Source organism: Carcharhinus amblyrhynchos, chromosome 30, assembly GCF_965287045.1.
Source record: "Carcharhinus amblyrhynchos chromosome 30, sCarAmb.v2.hapA, whole genome shotgun sequence".
Classification (NCBI taxonomy): Eukaryota; Metazoa; Chordata; class Chondrichthyes; order Carcharhiniformes; family Carcharhinidae; genus Carcharhinus; species Carcharhinus amblyrhynchos.
This window is the reverse complement of record NC_137353.1, coordinates 1,613,044-1,627,595: the sequence shown is the minus strand read 5'-3', so window position 1 is coordinate 1,627,595 and position 14,552 is coordinate 1,613,044. Positions and strand designations below refer to the sequence as shown.

General features: G+C 42.2%; 1 protein-coding gene across 2 annotated transcripts in view; it reads left to right on the top strand.

The window, feature by feature from the left end:
* Nucleotides 1-14,552, top strand: part of LOC145360159 (rap1 GTPase-activating protein 1-like) — a 503,018-nt gene that overhangs the window by 180,013 nt on the left and 308,453 nt on the right. The gene's annotated exons all lie outside the window — the stretch shown is intronic.

The window sequence follows — 14,552 nt, the reverse complement described above, 5'->3', positions numbered from 1 at the left end:
TTCCACTGTCTTTTGAGGAAGTGAATTCCAAAGACTTACTACCTCCTGAGTGAAATCATGTCTCTCATCTCCGTCATAAATGAGTGGCTCCTTATTTTTAAACAGTGACCTGTACTTCCCGATCTTCCCACAAGAGGAATCATCATGTCCACACCCACCCTGTCAACAACTCTCAGAATCTTACATGTTTCATTCAAATCACCTCTTATGCTCCTAAACTCTGGTGGATACAAGCTTAGCCTCTCCAACCCTTTCCTCATCAGATATCCCACCCATTGCTGGTATTAGTCCAGCAAACCCTCTCTGAACTTCTTCTAATGCATTTACATCCTTTTTGAAAGAAGGAGACCAATACTACACAGTATTTCAGATAGGCGAATGGGATGCTGGCCTTCATAGCGAGGGGGACTGAATATAAAAGTAGGGAGGTCTTGCTGCGGCTGTATAGGGCATTGGTGAGGCCGCAGCTGGAGTACTGTGTGCAGTTTTGGGCACCGTACTTACGCAAGGATATTTTGGCCTTGGAGGGAGTGCAGAGGAGGTTTACTAGGCTGATACCAGAGTTGAGGGGGTTGAGCTATGAGGAGAGGCTGAATAAACTAGGCTTGTACTCGTTAGAGTTTAGAAGAATGAGGGGAGATCTCATTGAGACGTATAAGATGATGAATGGGATGGATAGGATAGAGGTGGAGAGGCTCTTCCCGCTCAGAAAGGACAGTAGGACTAGAGGGCACAGCCTCAAGATAAAGGGGGGGTGGTTTAGAACGGAGTTGAGGAGGAACTTCTTCACTCAAAGGGTGGTGAACCTCTGGAATTCTCTGCCCGTTGAAGTGGTGGAGGCTGCCTCGCTCAATATATTTAAGACGCAGGTTGATGGGTTTTTGATAAGAGAGGGGATTAAGGGTTATGGGGAGAGGGCGGGAATGTGGAACTGAGCCACGACAGATCAGCCATGATCTTATTGAATGGGGGGGCAGGCTCGAAGGGCTAGATGGCCTACTCCTGCTCCTATTTCTTATGTTCTTACGTGGCCTCACCAATGCCCTGTAAAACTGAAGCTACTTTTATATTCAATCCCCCTCCCAGTAAATGATAACATTCTATTTGCTTTCCTAATAACGTGATGTTCCTGCATATTAACCTTTGGAGATTCATTCACTAGGCCACTGAAGTGTGAAGCACTTTAGGAGTTCCCAGGGCCATAAAGGTTTTATCCACGTCAGTTACACCACCAGAACTGTATTTCTAATTTCTTAATGAAAGTAATTCCCACTTGTTAGATGAATGTTTCTTTTCTAAATCACCTTCACTGTGGAATTTTTTGCGGGGTATTTGATAGCAGTCACATGATTTACAAACAAAGCAGAACCAACAAAGAGCAGTACAGCACAGGGCCTTTGGCCCATCAAGTCTGTGCCCACACAGATGCCTCTCGAATCTAGTATTTTTTTGCCGCTATCTAGTCCATATCCCGCTATTCCCTGCCTATTCATGTATCTCAGTAAGAAGTCTCACAACACCAGGTTAAAGTCCAACAGGTTTATTTGGTAGCACAAGCCACTAGCTTTCAGAGCGCCGCTCCTTCATCAGGTGAGTGGGAGTTCTGTTCACAAACAGGGAATATAAAAACACACACTCAATTTACAAAATAATGGTTGGAATGTGAGCCTTTACAGCTAATCAAGTCTTAAAGATACAGACAATGAGAATGGCGAGAACATTAAGCACAGGTTAAAAAGATATGTATTGTCTCCAGCCAGGACAGTTAGTGAGATTTTGCAATCCCTGGCAAGTCGTGGGGGTTACAGATAGTGTGACATGAACCCAAGGTCCTGGCTGAGGCCGTCCTCATGTGTGCAGAACTTGGCTATCCGTCTCTGCTCAGTGACTCTGCGCAGTCGAGTGTCGTGAAGGCCGCCTTGGAAAACGCTTACCCAAAGATCAAAGGTCGAATGCCCATGACCGCTGAAGTTTCCCCAACAGGAGGAGAACAGTCTTGTCTGGTGATTGTCGAGCTGTGTTCATTCATCCATTGTCATAGTGACTGCACGGTCTCCCCAGTGTACCGTGCTTCAGGACATCCTTCCCTGCAGCGCATCAGGTATTCATGTATCTATCCTGGTGCCTCTTGAATGTTGTTATGGAATCTGCTTCCACCACCTCCTCCGGCAGCGCATTCCAGGCATTCACCACCCTCTGTGTGAAAAATTTGCCCCTTATATCTCTTTTAAACTTTCCCCCCTCACTCTCAACCTATGTCCCAAGTAGTTGACTCTTCGATCCTGGGAAAAAGACTGACTATCCAAGCCTGTCATAATCTTGTAAACCTCTATCAGGTTCCCCCCCTTCCTCCGACATTCCAATGAAAACAATCCAAGTTTGTTCAACCTTTCTTCATAGTCCATATCCTCCAAACCAGGCAACATCCTGGTAAACCTCTTTTGCATCCTTTCCAATGCATCAACATCCTTCTGGTAGTATAGCGACCAGTATTATACAGAATATTCCAAACGCGGTCTAACCAAAGTCTTACACAGCTGCAATATGATTTTCCAATTCCTATCCTCAACATCCTGGCCAATGAAGGTCAGCATGCCATATATCCTTTTGATCACCTTGAATGCTAATATTTCTAAGGGTTCCACTATTTACTGTATATTTATAGAGACCCTGATTAAAATAGAAACTGGAACAAAAGCCAATAATGGAAGTGAAATGAATGCACAGTCCAAAATTCCAGCCTCACTGTCTCACGGAGCTGGGTCTGCTATGCCCAGACAACAATATCTGAAGGTTTTTAATTTAAATAATGCGTAAAAAATAGCACACATTGCGATGAAATTCAGGACACCTACATTAGACAAACATTGAAATTAATTCTGAGAATGATTCTGACAAAAGGTTGTGAAAGGGAGTGGATAAATAATTTCAATGTCGAGAAGTGTGAGGTGGTTCATTTTGGTAGGAGGGTTTTGGTGATATTTCTTGGTGAATTAGAGACCTGAAACAGTGGCCGGAATTCTCCAGCTGTTCACGCCCCGCTGTTGCTGCCAGTGAGGATGGAGAATCCCACTCGGGAATGGTCAGAATTCCCAGCCATTAATTCTGTTTCTCTCTCTCCACAAACAGCCTGACCTAATGGATATTTCCAGCATTTTCCGTTTTTATTTCAGATTTCCAGCATTTGCAGTATTTTGCTTGCGTGTGGGAATGGTCTGTGATGGAGTTATTTATGAGTCTATCTATCCAAATAGTCCAAAGATGTGCGGTTAGGTTGATTGGCCATGCTTAAATTGCCCCTTAGTGTCCTGAGATGTGTAGGTTAGAGGGATTAGTGGGTAAATATGTAGGGATATGGGGGATAGGGCCTGGGTGGGATTGTGGTCTGTGCAGACTCGATGGGCCGAAGGGCCTCTTTCTGTACTATAGGTTTCTGTGATTTCTGTGAAATATTATTTTCAAATGTTTGCGTCGCTGAGGGGAATATAAAACACCAATCTTTTGCTCCAGAATAAGTGTACTTAAACTTCCATGAAGTGACTGTGACTAAAGGCGATACTACAATATAATTTCCTGCAAATAAATGTCAGATTTCCCTGCACTCAGACCTGCTCCCAGAGTGCATGCTGCATTTTAGGGGCAAATCTCGATGTAAAAACTTGCCCTCACATATTCCTGTAATACTGCTTATGTGCTAACAGCCTTAAGAGTCATCAGCCTGATATAATCAAGAGAGATCATTTCTTTTTGCTGCTTCAGAGCTTTCTGCAGATTGCCATAAGTATTTTACACCGAGTGAGTGAAGTCATGTTCAGTTCTGCTCCACTCCCTTTTAGCAAGATATCTTGTTCAGAGGTAGACAAGGGGACAGCCTTGAACAGCTGGTAAATGTAATTTTCCTCTACTACTTAGCCAGTAACAACTGTTCCTGTGGCATGGAGGACATCATATTCCAACTGCTTCTAGACCGGACTGTTCAAAGTGAACAGAGATGCGTCACTGTTACTCCAGCTCTCACTCTCTATTCCTGTGCTTTCATCCTTCACTCATATTTCCTTTGTTTCCCCACATTCCAAATCCACAGATATGATGATAAGCCGCCATTAACAATTGTTATACTTGCCTCTAAAGTGGTTTTCTTGGGTCCAATCCTCCCTAAATTCATGGCAGAGACTTTTTGTCTATCCTAGTTTACTGGAGCAGAAAGTGTTCAACATTTTAAGAGCACTTTTCCTACAAATCGATAAATAGTAAAAGGCACCTTCTATACAGAAGGCTTCTTATCCAATATCTGGACAGTTAAGATCAGAAATTTTGGAAACAAACTGCAGTATCAGCCATTAACATGGCTTTAATTTACCAACATGTCAGTCTTGGACTTAATGTTTGCACATTCTCCTTGTATTTGCATGAGTTTCCTCCCACAGGCCAAAGACGTGCTGGTTAGGTGCATTGGCCATGCTAAATTTGCCCCTTAATATCCCAAGATGTGTAGGTTGGGGGGGATTAGTGGGATGCACACATGGGTTAGGGAGATAGGACCTGGGAAAGATACTCTGTCGGAGAGTCAGTGCTGACTTAATGGGCTGAATGACCTCCTATATAAGGGCTTTATGATTCTTATGAATATATAGTACTACAGAACCAAGAATTTCACAACAACTTGTGTACTGGGTACTCCTGTACCAGCAGCTTCTAATATTACCATTGTCTTTATGAACACATGAACTAGGAGCTGGGAGTAGGCCACTTGGCCCATCAAGCCTGCTCCCCCATTCGTTAAGATCTGACTGTAATCTCAGCCCCACATTCCTGCCAACCCCAATAACCTCTCACCCCCGTGTTAATCCAGAATCTGTCAAGCTCAGCCTTAAAAATATTCAAAGGTTCTCTGCTTCTACTGTTTATTGAGGAAGAGAGTTCCAAAGACTCACGACCTTCTGAGACAAATTTCTCCTCTTTGTTTTAAATGGACAATCCCTTACTTTTAAACAGTTTTAGTTTCTCCCACAAGAAAGAACATTCTTCCCACACCCACCTTGTCAATATCCCTCAGGATCTTATACATTCCTATCAAGTTGCCTTTAGAGCCCTAGATACACTTATACTTCCTAGATTGGGGAAGTGTCTGATAATCTGAGCTGTTTGGGTTCATAATATTCCAGAAGTGATCCCAAAGACCTCTAGAAGTTGGGATAAATGTCATATCATCCGACCGAACATTCACCCTCTGGGGTCTTCAGATAGAATTGGACAATGTGAAATTTGCAGAGTGTCAGCAATGTTTTATTTAGGAAAAGGTTAACTATTAGTTCGGTTGTACAATATCCCAAGGACATCACCATGCATAAAATTCACAGGAGATAACCGGATTGATAATCAGAGACAGAGAGGGGAGGTGAAACATCAATCTTTCACAGATATCATTGGGACCTTTTTAACATTCTAATATAGCGCTCAGTGGTGAATATATTGGTCTCAAACAGATCATCCCAGGTGATGTATTAATGTTGAAGAAGAAATACAATAGTGTGAAGTTTCGGTTAATGTATTCTCAAAGCGTTAAACTAATTAGTTAAACAAAATAGTTCAATGTTCGATGAGAGCAAAACACTGCAGAAGCTGGAGATCTGAAATAGAACAAGTTCAATCCTGCTCCAATCAGAATGCAGCAGAAAACTTGGATTCTCCTGATCTTTTCGAGACTGAAGTCAGTGAGCAGGATAAAGAATAATTTGATTATCTGCGCCATAAAAGCTTTTAACTGTTTGACCACAAACTTGTGGTCATCATGGATGGTTTTAAATTTGGGTTGTTCACTGGCAAAACATTCCAAAGAGCAGGCTTTACAGACATCATCTTGGAGTGGGTTCCATTGCAGACATTAATTAAGGGATAATAGTAATTGGATAATTATTTAGTGAGAGTTGATTGAATGTCACCAGCTGATTGTCAATGTTGGTCTATATTGATGAGGGAGTTGTCCTCTTACTAACTCCTGAGGTATTAGTCTTTAGCTGTTAAATGGTTTCAATTTGATTTCTGAACAACTCATAAATGCCTCAAAATAAACCCTTTAGACTGGGGTTCAGTTGTATCTCAATTTTAAAATAGAGTGAACTTGAAGTGTGTTCACCTGTAGATAGTTTTTAGATTTTCAGATTTAGAAATTCTGTCTCTGTCAGGTGAGTTTTTATAAGTTTTGCAGTATTGGAAGTCAGGGATGGCTGAATTTTTTGCCCTGGATTTACGCTCAGATCAGTAACCTGAGGTTAGAAGAATATATTCAGAGGTAAAGAATTATGTTTGACACGGAGTAATAGAACATGGACTAAATGTTTCTCAGCACCACGACTTGATGCAATGCTTAGTGTTTAAAACTAAGGGGCACTTAACAATATTTAGTTTTGATGCTGTAGAGAAAGATGATAGTTCTGGGTTCTCACCTTTCATTGAAATTGAAAGCAGTGATGATCTTAACTGCAGTTAAAGGGGAGCTCATTTTGTTAAATAGTGGTGCTTGTGTATTGGCTTTTTGGCTAAGATCAAGCTCAAGGTGAGGTGCAATATCTCATTGTGTCAGCTTGGATCTTGTTTGTCTCATGTGGGGGCCATGAATTGGATTTTGAATTTGATTTTTTTTTGGAGCAAGCAAGGAATGGATTTGAGTTTGTCTGGTCTGCTCTGAGCACTGGCTTTGTAGCTGTAAGGCTGGTATTTGGAGATTGGGAGTAGGATGGATTGAAAGATGGGTACAAAACTGAAAAAATCAGCAAGAGTTGAGGCAGGTTTTTCAGACCAGCATGAAATGAGAATTTTGTCCTGCTGGGATTAGTGTTAGGACTCACTATTGTTCATCTATCCATTGATAGACTCGGGAGTGGATAAATAAAATTTCAGCGTAGAAATGTGAGGTGGTTTGTTTTTGATGGGAGGAATTTGATATTTCTTGGTGGGTTACTGAAACAGTGTGGAGTTGAGGAACAAGGTGATGTAGAGCAAGTGGCTCAAAGTTGCCACTTGCCCCCATGTGGGGTGACTCCAGTAGATGGTTGTTAATCTTTGGAATTCTCTGATTTAGCAATAGGGGCTAAGTCATTAAATATTGTGCATCTAGGAGTCAAGAGTTCTATCTGAATTCCTAAGAAGGATCTTCAGTCTAGCTCAAATCCTAGGTGTTCTTTGGATCAGCATTATTTTAATTTAAGTATTAATGCCTTTCTGAAACATGATAAATTTAAGACTGTCAATCAATATTTTGATGTCAGAAGTTGCATCAAGACATTGATAGGATGCAAGACTGGGCGGAGAAGTGGCAGATGAACTTCAATGCAGATAAATGTGTAGTGGTCCATTTTGGCAGGACCAATGGGATGAAGGAATACAATATCAAGGGTAGGACTCTTAGTAGTGTTGAGGAGCAGAAGGACCTTGGGGGTCCTGGTCCATAGGACTCTTAAATCAGCCTCGCAGGTGGAGGATGCGGTCAAGAAGGCGTATGGTGTACTGGCCTTCATTAATCGAGGGATTGAGTTTAGGAGTCGGGAGGTAATGTTGCAACTTTATAGGACCCTTGTCAGACCCCACTTGGAGTACTGTGTGCAGTTCTGGTCGCCTCACTACAAGAAGGATGTGGAAGCTATTGAGGGTGCAGAGGAGATTTACCAGGATGTTGCCTGGATTGGGAGGCATGCCTTATGAAGATAGGTTGAGGGAGTTGGGTCTCTTCTCCCTGGAGATGAAGGTTGAGAAGCGACCTGGTAGAGGTTTATAAAATGTTGAGAGGAATAGATAAGGTGGATTCTCGGAGGCTATTTCCCAGGGCTGAAATGGTTACTACAAGAGGACACAGGTTTAAGGTGCTGGGGAGCAAGTACAGAGGAGATGTTAGGGGTAAGTTTTTCACTCAGAGGGTGGTGGGTGAGTGGAATCGGCTGCCGTCAGTGGTGGTAGAGGCAAACTCGCTGGGGTCTTTTAAAAGACTTCTGGATGAGTATATGGGATTGAGGGTTATAGATAGGCCTGGTAGGTAGGGATGTGATCAGTGCAACTCATGGGCCGAAGGGCCTGTTTGTGCTGTAGTGTTCTATGTTCTATGTTAATATTTGATCATGGGGATTATGATGCTCCATTCTGTGCCCACCTTACACCCACACATCTATAATGTCTTGGAACAACTTAAACAAGAACTTTCCCCAACTGATCCTTGCCTTAGCCTAAGGACACTTCTACAGAATTGCCCCAAAATCTACCTTGGCTCCTTCCCTGGTTTAGAACATCAGAACAAAAAAGTCCAGCACAGGAATAGGCCCTTCGGCCCTCCAAGCCGGTGCTGATCATGATGCCTTAACTAAGCTTAAGCAAACACCTCTGCCCTGACTTAGACCATATCCCTCTGTTCCCTCCCTATTCAAGTACCCATCCAACTGCCTCTTAAATGTTGCTAATGTGCCTGCTGCCACCACTTCCTCTGGCAGCGTGTTACAGTCTGTGTGGAAAAACTTCCCCTGCACACCTCCCTGTCTCACCTTGAACCTGTGCCTCCGTGTAATTGACACTTCCATTCTGGGAAAAAGCCTCTGACTATCCAGGGCTGTATAGCTGATTTTGATTTGATTTATTATTGTCACATGTATTAGCATACAGTGAATAGTATTGCCTTTTGCATGCTCTACAGACAAAGCATACCATTCATAGAGAAGGAAAGGAGATTGTAACTCTACATTCTGCACTATCATAGCTAGGATGTACAGAAAGATCATAATGCAAGGTAAGTCCATTCAAAAGTCTGACAGCAACAAGGAAGAAATTGTACGAGTCGGTTGGTATGTGACCTCAGACTTTTGTATCTTTTTCCTGACGGAAGAAGGTGGAAGAGAGAATATCCGGGGTGTGTGGGGTCCTTAATTATACCGGCTGCTTTTCCAAGGCAGCGGGAAGTGTAGACAGTCAATGAGTGCGGGGCTGGTTTATGTGATGGATTGGGCTACATTCTTGACCTTTTGTAGTTTCTTGTGATCTTGGGCAGAGCAGGAGCCCAAACCAAGTAGTGATACCCCATAGAAAGCATTCTTTCTGGTTGTATCTGTAAAATTTGGTGAGAGTTGTAGCTGACATACCAAATTTCCTTAGTCGTCTGAGAAAGTAGACATGTTAATGGACTTTCTTAACTATAGTGTTGGAATAGGGGGACCAGGACAGGTTGTTGGTGATCGGGACACCAAAAAATTTGAAGCTCTCAACCCTTTCTATTTTGTCCCCATTGATGTCGATAGGGGCATGTTCTCTTTTACGCTTCCTGAAGTCAATGACAATGTTCTTCATTTTGTTGACATTGAAGGAGAGATTATTGTTGCTGCACCAGTTCACCAGATTCTCTCTCTCATTCCTGTATTCTTTCATCACTGTTCGAGATCTGGCCCACTATGGTGGTGTCATCAGCAAACTTAAAAATTGAATTGGAAGGGAATTTGGCCACACAGTCACAAGTATAGAAGGAGTACAGTAGGGGGCTGAGAACACTTAACACTGAGAACACTCTTAATCCATTTTAGTATTGAATACTTACCAAGACAGCTATCAATGAACATGGATTTGTTTCTATCCTGTCTCCTTACAACCTTGTGCTGTACAGACAATGGAATATGTAAAAGTTGTTAATAAACTGCTCAGATTTCTCTTGGTTGCACCTTGATGGTAAGTTTTTCCTATTGAGATATGGAGTTACTGAAATACAAATTCCCATGTGGTAAATGTTCAGCAGATGTATGTTGACCATTCTGGCAATGGGCTGCGACTCTGGCTAAACAATGAAAAGGAGGCATGGTCTGTAGAGGAATGAATAAAAATTTGTTTACAAGCCAGCAATAAGTATTATGGGAAATTGAGTATTTTACATTCTTTCAGTCCAATGCAAGATCGATACATAATCTCTAAATAAACAATAGAAATGAGGAAGCTGTCATTAATCTCATTGTAGTTTGCTGGCATTTATTTAAATTTTTATTTGGAACAATATTTAGTTCCATGACACTCAAAGTCTTTACATATAAATAGTTTGCCTAGTCTCTCAGTCTAGGAGAAATGTTACCAGATTACCTGACAAAATATCAAATTTAGAATAAAGTAAAGTGACCCATGAACTCCAATTTTTAACAGGAATATTCAACTTGGGGAAACTTGTGTGAACAGTGAGGAAATGAACTATTGAAAACTCTTCTGGGGTTCTGTGTATGGACCACTGATGGCCTGGGGTTTGGGGGCCGGGGGCGGTGGTGGGTGTGCCTGGCCTGGGTAGATGCTCTTTTGGAGAGCCAGTACACATTCGATGGGCTGAATGGCCTCTTTCTGCACTGTAGGAATTCTGTGGCGCTTGCGTTATGCGGAGAGAATGATGATAAAACAGATTACGGTCCCCCTCAAGTAGAGAAGGTTAAGATGAGATTTATTTCAGGTTTTCAAAATTATGAAGGATTTTGATAAATGAGAAGACATTGTTTCCAGTTGTAGGGCAGTCAGTAACCTGAGACATAGTCTAAGTGAACTTGAGAAATAGCCAAAGCAAGTTCTGATCTATACTGTGGTGTCTGATTGGGTAATGGATGCAGGTTAAATAATGTCTTTCAAAGGAAAATTGTCGGGCTCCAGCGAATGGGCACAGGAGCGACATAAACCAAATAGTTGCCCCCCCCTGGTGTCAGTGGGATTAGCAGGGTAAATATGTTGGGTTATGGGGACCGAGCTCGGAAGTGGTGGGTGGAGGTGGGGGGGCAGTGGGGTGGGGTCGGGATGGGGTCGGGGGCGGGGCGTGGGATGGGGTTGGGGGGGCGTGGAATTGTTGCCGGTGCAGACCTGATGGGCCAAATGACCACTGCCTTCACTGTTGAGATTCTGAGTTCCACTAAAGCGCACAGACAAAATTGCCAGAAGGAATGGGGTTTTTCCTCATTTTCTTTTGGAACACTGACAGTATCATATTTATTGCCGATACCTAATTACCCCAGGTAGTAGGGAATATTTTAAAAAAACCCACAGCATTGGACTAATATTGCACGGATACCAGGCCCACGCAGCTGTAGCGGGTCCTGTCCTTACAGAATATTATTCAGCTATTTGGATGCAACATATTTTCATAGATGTCACTATTATTAAATTAAATTTCACGTGGTGGGATTTGAACTCTTGATCAGTGCTCTTAGTCTGTTAGTATGAGGTGACAGTATTCTGGAATCATGGGTAGGATGAGCAGTCACCCTGTTGTGACCTCCCACTAGATTTTCCTCAAACATTACTTTGCCCTGAATACACAGTGGGATCCTTGGAACAAATCAATCTGCCTTTTGTGTTCATTCGCTTTTCAAACCAGAGTTTAAAGTTTATTACTGTGACAAGTAGGCTTACATTAACACTACAATGAATTTACTGTGAAAATCCCCTAGTTGCCTCGCTCTGATGCCTGCTCAGGTCCACAGAGGGAGAATTTAGCACAGTGAATACTTCTAACCAGCACGTCTTTCAGACTGTTCCTGATCACTGAATATTATCTTCCATCAAAGGAAGCACTAAAATACTGACGATAAACACACCAGCAACAAGGAATGGTCTAACAGAGCCGAGGTGAGATATTTCTGCTGAAGTTGACATTGATTGAGTGAGTGCAGGCTGAAAGGGTAATGTAGATCTGATGCATTTTATTTGTCTCTATTGGCTGTGATACAGTCACAGGAAGTGGGATAAAGATGTCTGTCTTACTCCCAAGTCTGAGTGGAACAGGTTTTGTGAAGGGTCCAGAAGGAGAAAAAAGGTTTTTTCAATGTCTCTATTCAACCACTGATAGCAAAGAAACAAGCCTGACAGGCATTCTTAAAAAGTTTAGAAGAAAGAGATTGGTTTTATTGATTTCAAAACACACTGAGGTAAAGATATAAAGATTTTAAAACTGTAAACTCGCACTTCTTGAACTTTCGTGACATGTCCACACACGCACACAAATGTACAAGTTATACTGTAGGTAATTATTCTATAGGCAAATAATACTTGAGATACTGAGAGATTAAAAAAAACCTTGAGTTCTCTGACTCATTGGCTGGTCCTGGTTGTGGCAGGATGTTTCCCAAATTCCTTTAGATTCCAACAGTTGAGTCAAAGCCCATGTCACTGTAATCTGAGGTCCCTATCTGCTTCAAGAAGGCAACCAGCATCCTGGTACCAAAGACAAGCTAGGCATTGTGCCATAATGATTATTGCTCTGACATCCATCATTATGAAGTTCTTTGAAAGATTAGTCATGGCATGAATCAATTCCAGCCTCCCGGATGACGTGGACCCATTACAGTTTGCTTCTCGTCGCAACAGATGCACGGCAGGCACCATTTCCTGGGCCCTGCACTCAACCGTGGAACACCTAGACAACAAAGGTATCTATGTCAGACTCCTATTTATTGACTACAGCTCAACCTTCAACATCATTATTCCCACAAAACTCCTCTCCAAACTCTGGCCTGGGCCTCGGCTCCTCCCTCTGACTGGATCCTGAACTTCCTAGCCCCCATTGACCATAATCAGTAAGGATTGACAATAACAACTCCTCCACAATCATCCTCAACACTGGTGCCCCATAAGGCTGTGTTCTCAGTCCCCAACTATACTCCTTGTGCACCAATGACTGTGGCCAAATTCCCCGCCAACTCGATTTTCAAGTTTGCTGACGACACCGTTGTAGTGGGTCAGATCTCAAACAATGATAAGACAGAATACAGGAATGCGATAGAGAATCTGGTGAACTGGTGCAACAACAATAATCTCTCCCTCAATGTCAACAAACCGAAGGAGATAGTCATTGACTTTAGGAAGAGTAGTGAGAACATACTCCTGTCTACATCAATGGGGATGAAGTAGAAATGGTCAAGAGCTTCAAGTTTTTAGGTATCCGGATCACCAACTACCTATCCTGGTACTACCCCCCACCCCCCATGCCGACACTATAGTTAAGAAAGCCCACCAATATCTTTACTTTCTCGGAAGATGAAGGAAATTAGCATGTCAGCTACGATTCTCACCAACTTTTACAGATACACCATAGAAAGCATCCTTTCTGGTTGTATCACAGCTTGGTATGGCTCCTGCTCTGCCAAAGACTGCAAGAAACTACAAAGGGTCATGAATAAAGTGCAGTCCATCACTCAAACCAGCCTCCCACCCACTGACACTGTCAACACCTTCTGCTGCCCTAGAAAAGCAGCGAGAATTAATAAGAACCCCACGCACCCCAGACATACTCTTCCATCATCTTCTGTCAGGAAAAAGATACAAAATTCTGAGATCACGTACCAACCAACTCGAGAATAGTAAGTAATCGCTCAGCATCTCAAACTTCCCACTTGCTGTTATGTAACAGTAACCAGCGGAAGTGAACTTAGAACGTAAAGATCAAAGCTTCAGAAGGTTCTTGGACAATCTGGTTAATGGCCTTTAAATGATCCACATAGTTGGATTTACCTTACCCTAAAAATAGTTTCTGAATGTCAGTGAACAATATTTAAATGTTATTTAAATCTTTGTGGATATTCCTCTGCTGTCCTGTAAATATAAGTCTTAAACTTGTACAGCAATAATCTACATTAATATAGTATCTGTCTCAGTGTCCGAAACAACTGTGGCTCTCCAAGCTGCGGCCACATTATTATTCTGACTGTGCAGCACTCACTTTAAGATGTTTGCAGGCATAATCCCATGGCAATCTTAAAAGGATCATGCACATTGAAAGGACGTTTGAAGGAATATTGGTTCCAAGGCACTACACAAGAAGGTTACCAAACAAATTTTACACGGATCCCAAAAGAGAAAATGCTGGAAAACCTCAGCAGGTCTGGCAGCATCTGTAAGGAGAGAAAAGAGCTGATGTTTCAAGTCAAGATGACCCTTTGTCAGACCTGCTGAGATTTTCCAGCATTTTCTCTTTTGGTTTCAGATTCCAGCATCTGTAGTAATTTGCTTTTATAAATTTTACAAATGTTGTCAAAGAGGTAAGCTTTATGGAGTATCTTAAAGTGCAGGAGGAAAGATGGAGATGTTTAGTGGAGTGGCAGCAGAGCTTTGAATCCAACAAACTGAAGAACCATTAATGATAGTGTTGAAAATTGGGAATGCTCAAGAGGCCGGAATTGGGGAGTTGTGGGGGTGGCTGCAGAAATAGGAAGGACAGAAGCATTGGTGAGATTTGAGAACAAGGATGAGAATTTTAAAACAGATAATCCTGCAGTATGTAAACAGCCAAGGGAGCTTTCTGTTTACTACTCTTGTTCCTACTCCATTAAGAATTTAACCAAAAAGCATCTGCTTAGATTATTTGGTGAAAAGATATATTTTAAGGGATTTATAATTACTTGTGTACAATGGGTGTGCTGCACTAATGGGATTATTCCCTGGCCCATCCCATTTTAGTTATTAAAGCTTTCAATCGCATTAAGCTGCTCAAAGTACAGATTCATTTTGTTTCAGCTCATTCTAAATTCATTTATTTTGATGGGATTGTCATTATTTCATGTACTTAA